The sequence below is a fragment of the Rhinopithecus bieti genome, unplaced genomic scaffold (genome assembly GCF_001698545.2).
Source record: "Rhinopithecus bieti isolate Rb0 unplaced genomic scaffold, ASM169854v2 scaffold_17861, whole genome shotgun sequence".
Lineage (NCBI taxonomy): Eukaryota > Metazoa > Chordata > Mammalia > Primates > Cercopithecidae > Rhinopithecus > Rhinopithecus bieti.
In genome coordinates, this window is record NW_016809830.1 from 1,631,390 (window position 1) to 1,639,122 (window position 7,733).

Below are 7,733 nucleotides of genomic sequence, written 5' to 3' on the forward strand. Positions count from 1 at the left end.
TGTTCTAATGTTATCAGAATTGATTTTTAGTCTCAGTCATCCCAAAGGAACTGTCTTGAGTGAAGCTCTTATCGGGGAACTGTAATGAAGAACCAGCTCGCAAAGCTGTTACTATGGTGCTCACATATCTGAAGAAATTTTTAGTGGAAATAAAATTCCAAAGCACTAAATTTAGAGGTATTTCGTTTCCTAGTAAGAGGTATAAAAATAGTACTACTAGATACAATTTAAATTCCAAGGGGGAGATATTTATTTCTGTACGACACCCAACCATGTACATTCTAGAAAGCCAGTTTCTTTCCACAAGTCTTGAGACAAATTAAAAATCATGTTAACTAATTCCCTCTTAGCCCCCATCCCACCAGAGAATAATAGTTTTAAAGAAGGAATTCTTTTCCATTTTCACATTTTCATTTTTGTGTTGCTTTTAAGAAGACACTTTACAAAGTAAAGCATAACTATCTGAAAACGTATTCTTCTTCATATATTTAAGAAAAAAAATGTTGACAATGATGCATAATTATAGTTTTAGATACTAAATTGTATATTATCTCCAGAGGGCAAAGGAGAGTTAAAGAACATCATTGGTGTCCTGGTATAGCTACTAGAAAGATCAGGTTTAAGCCATATTTTACATTAAAAGCAATAATTACTATGGTGTGATTAAGTCAGCAAAATTCTCTTTACCAAAAATGAAAATTTCCAGAAATCATGAAAAAGTATAGCCCTGAAATTAAAATATTTCTAAGTATCATATCATATGTAAATATAATTTTAATAAGCCTCTGCCCACTATTCAAATATAAACCAAATTCCCCAAGTCAAATTACACTTCAGAAGTGTTGCCGAAATTACTACTTGAAGAAGAAATTTTAAAATCATCTTAAAAATTTCACTTTTGCCATTAAGCCACCAGAAACAACAGAAAAAAAATCCTGTAATAATGTTACATGGATGAGCATATTATGTTACATCTGTACTTCTAGGTTCATAAGAAAGAAGAGAGGAACTGGCATCTCACAAGAAACGAAACTAAAGAAGTTACAGATGTACACTTTTGTATGAGTGACAAATACTCATAATGATTGAAGGGGGAAATAAAGAGTATAGCTATAAGCATTCCATCCATTATGTACAATTTTTATTGATATAAATATATATTTGAATTTTAAGACTTTTAAACAGTAAGATTTGACAAGTGCAGTAAAGAACAAGCTTCTCTGTTTATGCTGTTCCATGCATACAGGACAGAAGAGTTCATGTTATAACTGGCTTTGGTTTTATCTATTCTTACAAAGTCAAACTGTCCTTAAATGAAATTATTCACAAAAGCAATCCACAGCGCCATCCTCTACATTAAAATGCAAACCTCATGTTAACATGAATAAATGTGCCCATAATTTCGGAGAATATTTTAGGAGTTGTGGCCATTATATGTGTTTTATTTTTAATGTAAACTTGGAATTTGGGAGAAATGTTACCTTGTAATTAGAATAGAATACCAAGACTAAGATATATAATGCAATGCAACAGTGGGTAATTCACTATTCTTTTACTAATATTTAATTCAATACTTCTGATTTTCAGTCTGCACCACGAAGGAAATATTTCTTCAAGTAAAGTAAATGAAGAACCTTCGTTAAAGAATTCACATGATTTTCTAGGTATACTTTTTCTGTTACTGTAATTTAATTTTCACCTCTATCTGACCAGGCCCACTACAGATGGTGAAATAGAATGAGAAAAAATAAAGTAAAACAGAAGTGAATTTATTTTGCTTTCACATAAAACAAAACTACACTGTAGCACTCAAAAAATAAAATTATTGAAGCATTTTCTTCTGACAAAACACTTAGAAAACAATCTCTAAAACTGTCAGTTTAAAAACTCCTCAGGAACATTACACTGTAAAAGTCACCTTTTTTGTTAATTCGTTATTTGTTGATAAAAGAAGTGTTTGCCTGTTTTTTGTCACTATGGCTCTATGGCTGTAATTATTTCTCTTTTTTATAGGCTATATACTAAATATAATCTACTAAATTCTTACCAACCTTTTGCTTACAATAAAACCAGCTCTCCACCGTTTCTACTTGCTAGACAAAATTGATTAGAAAGTGATTCTCATGTTAATTTTACCAGAAGCTAGAAAGTGCATACTGCACATTCAGCTACATAGATTTCTGGACTTTTAACTATGTTTATGTAACTGTACCAGAAACAGTATTTTGCAAATAATAACAATGTATTTCATGACATTCCCTAAATCACATTTCTTTTTGGTCTCATTTTCAAGGCCAAGTCAGAAAACTTACTCCTTTAGGTCAGGAAAGAATAAAAATTTAGCTTGAAAGCAAGGCTTTGGGGAGAGTGAATGGATTTGCTACATTCTTTTAGTACCTACTTAACATTTCAAAACTAAGCCTAGAGGACTCAATCAGAACTCTCATTATAAAGACAGGATGCCATCCACCTATGAACTCTCTAGGTCACGAGGCTTGCTTCTCTATGTACAAGGGCTCAGTATAAAGTTAAAGGAGAGTTAAGCCCATCCCTTCTGTTTCTGGAGGCTAAGAATGGTAGAAGGTGGAAAGCAATTTGAGACTGCATTTCAATTTCCCTTTCTGGCTTTCCTTTTTCTTAGTAGTTGTGTGCTGGGAAGCTCAAGGGAAAAGCAATCCCAAATTCCATACCTGACTCTAGAATGCAACCTTCTGCAGCTGTCCTTGCTGAGAACTCATCTATTAACCTTGAGGAATGGCTTTCTAGACTCCTCTGAGTTTCAGTGTGGCCTGGATAGAAACTAGGAACTTCTACAAAATCCCACATCTAAGCCCCAGGGGAACTGACAAGGCAGCTGAGTTGAGAGCTGGCAGGCAAGGTGCTTCCACGGCAGAGGCTCAGTTTGAGCTTTCCACCAGGGAGCCATTTGAGAATAAAGCAGAGACAATGTTCTGTAGCACCAACCAAAGCCAAGGGGAGGGGAAGCTGACCAAGTTAACATAAATGGTGCCTAGATCAGCTATGAGTGTCAGCAAGGCAATAGACAAGGACAGCACCCTGAAGACCAGAGGATCAATAGGTCTCTGCACCGAAGAATACCAGCTCTTCCCTACCACTCCCAGTCTGGGAAAGCACCCAGACACTTGAAGGGGTGCCTGGAAGTGGACAGAAGGCTGAAAAATCTGGGAGACGAGGCACGTTTTCCAAAAGAGACAGCATTACCTAAAGGGATGGTTTTAATTATTGGATTGGACTGAATTTTAAAATGCATAGGACTCTATATTTATAAGAGAACCAGAATAGTTATAGACAAAATAATGGAGCTATTTTCCAGGCACATCCACGTTGCTATATGAGTGAAGTTAATGTTACATAACCAAGACAAAGAAGAAACTTTCTGCAGTAAAAATAATTCCTTCTCCAAACACATATTCTTATACACATGCAAGATCACAACATGATATCTGATGAGGAAAGAGGAGTAATTGTTTTTTACCTGAATCATCCATACTGGGTGACTTCATAAGTGAGTCAAATAGCTGCTTGGGTTTCCTTTTGGAGTTTGTCATGTCTGTATAAGTCAGGATTACCGGTTCAAAAAACAACAATAACAAAATCCCGGCTCTTTTAAAATTTACTCATCTGCAAAGAGGAATTCTAATTATCTCAAATGGTTATTTGGGGAATTAAATAAGACTATTCATGTAAAGTTAAGGGCTTTCCATAAATTGGCTAGCACCATCTCTGTCCTGGTCCACCCTATCTTCATACCTTTTCTGAGATCAGTGAGGTTTGAATGTTCAGGATTACTGATATTCCACTTTCCATCACCATCATTTCCAATCTCTGATCACTGAGTTTCCAAGTCTTCTTTGTTGTTCACCTGAAAAAGTTCTTAGGCTTATCCCCTGATCTCCTTTCTCACTGTCATGACCTTCAGTCCAGATCTTATTTCTTCTCTCTTTGGCACCTGTAAGTACCTTCTCACCAACCATCTGTCTCGAATCAATTCCTTCTTGTCTGCAAGCCACTGCTCGGCTCAGAGTTTGTCATTCCTTCTCCAAGACCCTCTCTACTCTTTCCTTTCTCCTGTCTTTTTTTTTTTTTTTCTCCCTTCATATCTTTCTTTTCCTTTTGTAATTTCCATAAAGAACATGAAGCTACTCAAAATGTTGAAATACATAGATAGCATGAATCAGTTGAAAGTAAATGAGAACAAAGATGAATAAAAAAAGCAAAGAGATAGCTATTAGAAGAATCTAAAATAGACCTTTCCCCAGCTAAGGTCTGAATTCAACTCTGAGTTTTAAGGCAGTTCAAATGGAAAGGTAGGTATTGTTTTTTGTGGTCATTAACTCAAAATTGCAAAACAATTAACTTTACACTTAACATCTGTGTTTCAAAATTTGAAATTAGTTATGGAATAAAAGTTTTCTTAGGATGTGCTGATAATTCTAATTATTTTTTAAAGTTCATGTATTAGTAATACTATAACATCTATAAATAAAAATATTTCACAAATAATTTTCTTAATATGATATTTAAGAAAATTAATGACTGATACACTGTAAAATCTATAAATGTAGATCTGGAAGTAACTCCTAATGAAGACCAATCTCCTGATTTCGTTTGAAAAAGCAATAATAGTAATGCTTGGCTTTTGGAGAAAGCAGAAGTTACTAGTGTGGTTTTGCAAATATCTCATTTGATCTTAACAAGAAAACTAGGTTTCTGAAAGGGTAGATGAATTGACCGGGATTACACATCTGGCAAAGAGTAAGGTCAGAGCTTGAACACAGCTTCACTCAACTATTTTACCAGCCCAATTGGCATCAATTGATTGATTAATTGAGAGTGATTAATTGCAAGCAGCTGAAGCCTGTGTCACTGGAGGTGTTTTTTTTTTTTTTTTTTTTTTTTTTTTTGAGACAGAGTCTCACACTCTCACCTGGGCTGGAGGGAAACTGGAGGTATATTCTTCATTGCAATCTTATTCAGGCCCATTTTGATATGTTATAGTGTCCTCATTCCCTTTTATCTACTTTACCCAAAGAGATAGTAGAAGTGATAAATGCTGAAGAAGGAGAAGAGTGACTCATTGCATGTGTATGTGTTTCAAAATTGGGCAGGTAAGACTTAAGCATATATTTCCAAGCCAGGCATGATGGCTCACACCTGTAATCCCAGCACTTTGTGGGGGTTGAGGCGGGTGAATTGCTTGAGGCTAGGACTTCAAAACCAGCCTGAGCAACATGACGAAACCGAGTCTGTAATAAAAATACAAAAATATGCCAGGCATGGTGGCACGTGCCTGTAATCACAGCTACTAGGGAGGCGGAGGCAAGAGAATCCTTTGAACTCAGGAGGTGCAGGTTGCAGTGAGCCAAGATGGTGTCACTGCACTCCATCCTGGGCAACACAGCAAGACTCTGTCTCAAAAAATATATATATGTGTGTGTGTGTATATATATACACATAAATATATATATTATATATAATATATTAAATATTGTATTTAATATAGTATATATTATATATATTTATTATATATATATATTTCTAGAGGGCTCTGAGAAAGAAGGTCCCTTAGTAGTTACCATACCATATGTCTATAGCATATGAACAAAAAGAAATGGGTAATCCTTGTGTCAGCTGCTGGAAGTCATCCTGCGACTATGAAGGGTGCTCTGGAAGTCAGAGTGAAGAGACAAAAAGCAATCATGTTTTCTTGACACAACAGAGCCACCTACACCACACCACCTTCCAGTTACAAGGCCCCTACACGCCCATTAAGTCTGCGTGAATTGAGTTTTCTGCTACTTGAAACAAGAAGTATATGAACTGATATATGAGAGAAGAGTGGAGGCAAAAAGGAGTGTAGTTTACACTTTCTTAAATATTTCAGACTTATGCGTAAGGTCACGGACAAGATATTGGCATTTATTAACATTTGAATGTGTATGAGAATCTTTTGGATGACACAAGTTTGACGTACAAGATGTGAACACTGAAGTCTAAATGGTGCATCAGGGAAATGGCAGGTGCTTTACAAGAGCTGAAGGAGGAAACAGAACAGTCCCCCTCGTTCTACACAACACAGTATGCCAGTGGCTATCCCCTCTGGTTTATAGGTGACAGAAAGAGAAACTATTGAGGAAAAATTACACTAGAAGGGAATGAATAAGTGGAACATTCTCTGAATCGGTCTCCTCTACTCACGAGGGAAAGGGGAAGTTTTCCACCCACACACTGGGCACTCTGTTTCTGCTTTGTAGACTGTGCCCTATTCCTCTCCCCACTGGAAGGCAATGGGGAAAAAGACTTTACCGAAGCACAAGACAGAATGACCCAGAGTGCAGTTCTGGAAGACAGCCAGTTCCCTAGCATTGATGTGGTCCCACTTAATTCCTCTGGGGTGGACACATGTACATGTTTAGTGACAGCAAGCTATTGCAGCAGCTGGCATACAAGGAACTGAAGTGGAGTCACTGCAAGTAGGATGGACAGAAGAAATGCTCTAGAAAATGCTCAAGTGTAATTTCAAGCAACGTTGCATTGTTTTGGAATGCGGGAAACCACAGGAGTAAACAGGCCAAGCTGGCATGCAACAGGCACAAATAAAGCAGGACTCTTTTTTCTTTTTCTTCCAGAGAAGCCAGATCAAAGCTCTGGAGTAGTTGGCAATATTCTACAAAGTATTGATTCATTCTGTTAACAGCTGTTTATTGCATACCTACTATATATGTTGCACAGTCTCCAATACCAGAGTATGACAATGAGGAAGGCACAATTTCTTCCTTTGATGTACAGACACCTGAAGCCACAAGCTAAGATGTGCAAAATATATATATAATTTCACTTTTTCCGTAACATTTTATTTTCAATTTGAAGCTCCCATTCGCATTGTAACAGAAATAAGGTCTCCTTCTATCCCCCTTTCTCCTGGATTGTCTCTAATTTCCAAGGAGCTTAAAAAGTGCCAGGGACTGTGAAGGGAAGGTGAGAATGAGCAGTCCAGTCTTCATGTCATCATTTGTCCTCACTGCTCTACGGGGAAGCTGCTATCTCTTCTGCACTGGTCTAGGTCCATCTTCCTCAGTGGAGAAGCAAGCCTTCCCCAGGTCCTGCTCCATCTTAGAGACTGTTCCCTTCTTCCCTGAAAGTTCTCTGCTTCTTTACTATTCCAGGCATTGTCTAGGTCTTTTTGCAGATACCCCAAAGCATCTAAGCCCTCCTCTTTCTTTCTCAACTCTCTTCTTCGGAAGGCACAACAGAAATTGACCCATTATGCCTTCAAATCTGTTTTCTCATTTTGGACTTCAACTTTGAGTTACAAAACAAAGATATCGATTCCTTTATTGTCTTTTGTTTTCTTTGCTGTCCTTCTCTAAAGTATTCTGGTTTCCTGAATGCAGAGGCGGGGTAGAGGTTATAAGAATATTAGGAGGACAGCAGCTTTGGTTCATATCTCAAAAAACTTGTTCCAATACAGTGGGGTTCTGTTCTCCTTTGGGAAGATGGAAAAATTTTCCTTGGTGAGATAACACATAAGTGGGTCTTGAAAATGGATAGATGTTCACCAAAAGAAGAAAGTAAAAGAGAATCAAAGGTCTGATAAATACTTTACTCGGCCGGGCGCGGTGGCTCAAGCCTGTAATCCCAGCACTTTGGGAGGCCGAGACGGGCGGATCACGAGGTCCGGAGATCGAGACCATCCTGGCTAACACGGTGAA